Genomic DNA, 2,574 nt, shown 5'->3' on the forward strand with positions numbered 1-2,574 from the left:
TTTTGTCTTTATAATTCAGCTCCGAATATATATAATGCTTGCATGGCATCTATGCCGTTTAGCATAACCACGTACTATACCTATCACTATGTTAGTTGTCTTCAAATTGTCTTTCTAGTTCTGCTAAAGTTTCAACCAATTTCATGAGGTTACCATTTAATTGATTTATGTTATGCCAAGACCAATCCAAACAGCAATGTTCCAAATAAAACCCATTATCTCTCATGTTCAATTTTTTTTAATTTGAGGCTATAAAATGTTGCACTGCACTGTGAAATTTGATTATTTAGTTTGAACTTTGACGTGACTAATAGCATGTTTGACCGAGTTTTTTTTTAAATCAAAAATCTTTTTTCAAAGTTAAGGTATTTGGTCAAACTTTTAAAAGGAAAAAATACATATGAATAAAAGCATAAGTAGTTTTTGAGAAACAGAAAAATAAGTTTCTTTTTAAAAGTATTTTTTTGAAAAATACATTTTAGAAAAAAATACTTAGAAATATTTTTTAAAAGCTTATGTAATCTTTAATTATTGCTCAAAAATATTTTTAAAATCAATTAACCAAACACAGAGTATTTTTCGCTAAAAACACCTTTAAAAATAAGTTTATTTTAGAAACTTGGCCTAATATGTTATAGGATGATATCATGCATAGCGTCACAATCAACCTTTCTGGCTGACCCAGGATTTTGTGCAAGCGGGTTCAATCTTAGAAGTATATAACTTTAGTCGTAAAATAGTAGTTGTCAAGTGGGTTCAAATAAATATTTATACAAAATTTACACAGCTTTAATCTTAATTTATACATATACACAGTATTATTTTTTGGTGAAGCAGGTTCAAGTTGAACCCGCTAGCCACCACTTGGGTCCGCCACTGCTTTCACTGTAAGTGGCTTTGTCTCGTTGGCTACCAATTGGTTGCTGCCTATCATGTAAAAGTAAGACAAATTAGGAGCAGACACTTTTTAATCTGGTTATATAAAATTTTGAAGAAAAAACATAACTCTCACAATATCAAAATTTATGTATTTGATTTTAAAGCGCAAATTTTAATCTAAGATACAAGTACCTTTTAAGAAGAAATCTTTGTGCATATACTTTCCATATTTAGAGTAATTTTCTTTTTGCTGACATTTTAATGGGGATTATGGAATAATGGTCAATTCACTAGACAAAAGTAACGAAATTTCGTGCTCTTTTTTTTTTTTTTTTTTTTTGAGGGTTCAGCAACGCAATGTGAGTTCAAAAACGACAAGCTAATACCATCTTAAATATTAAATTATAATCTAGTCACTTAATTTACTAACATTAAAAAATTCAAAACATGAAATTCAAATTCTATTTCTTAATTTTATATGTTAATAATTTTTATTTCAAAATATAATTTTTTAAATATAAAATTAGTAGTGCTTAATACGTTGTACGGTGGCTAATGTAATTCCTTGGGTGGGGAAAAATCCGAAAATTGGAATCTTCTCTTTGATTCTAAACTCAAATTAAGACCAGCCTACTTGGTCTAGTCAACCGACCACAGTGTTGTAATTTTTTGTAATTTCGGACTTATTAATAATTTCTTCTTTCTTTCACGAATTAATTTCTTCTTCGAGGTTATAGTAGATTCTTGATTTATTTTCCAAGTTACAATTTATATTTTAACATAAATATGGAAATGTTTTAAGAATCTTTATCAAAGAAAAACTATTTAATGAGATAATGAAGTAAGAGTAGTTTTGTTTTCTAACTTTATTTTGGACAAATAGAAGAACTCACTTTGCCCCACATGTTTCCTCATTTATGCTAAACAAAACTCAAAACTTTTTAAATACTCTCTCATTTTTTGTGCAAACTCAAAATAAAAACATCAATGTCCATTTTGTTTGTTACTAGCGTACTAAATTAACTTGTATCGCGACCCCATCAACTTGGAAAAAGCAAACAAAAAAAGAAAATAAAAGAAAGAGAAAAAGTGGAAAAGAACGGTAGAATATTTGGATGTAACTGGGGAAAGAAGATTGACCACCCAATATTAAATATTAATTGAGGGCAGAGAATTCAGGTCGTGCGGCAAGACTTTGGACCTCAGAAAAAGATATACTTTACTTTTCCTTTTCAAACTTTCTAATCTTTAAAATGTATTACGACACAGACATTTTAATTTTTTCAAAATAAAATTTACATATTTAAAAACTATATAAATATATTATAGGTCACAATAATTGATAATTCAAAAAATTCAAAAGGCATATAAAATAATTACGATTAAAAAATAATTTGTTTGACTTTAAAAATTTAAACACCGTCACATAAACGGAGACAAACGAAATAATAGTATATTAAAGATATAAGGGAAAATTAGGAGAAGCGTGTCAAAGTTGTGCTTTCGGTGCATGCATGCCCATTTCCAAGTTTCAAACTCTTGTCGACTATGCACCACTGACTATACATTGCCGCTATTTTGACGTACGTTCCCCTGTACAAGTAACTAAGGCCCGTTTGCTCATACATTTTTTCAATTTTTTTAGGGTATTATCACTTTTAGCCCGCGTCAGAAACTATTTATATTTGGTAGCCG

Source organism: Nicotiana tabacum, chromosome 6 (genome assembly GCF_000715075.1).
Source record: "Nicotiana tabacum cultivar K326 chromosome 6, ASM71507v2, whole genome shotgun sequence".
In the NCBI taxonomy this organism is placed as follows: domain Eukaryota; kingdom Viridiplantae; phylum Streptophyta; class Magnoliopsida; order Solanales; family Solanaceae; genus Nicotiana; species Nicotiana tabacum.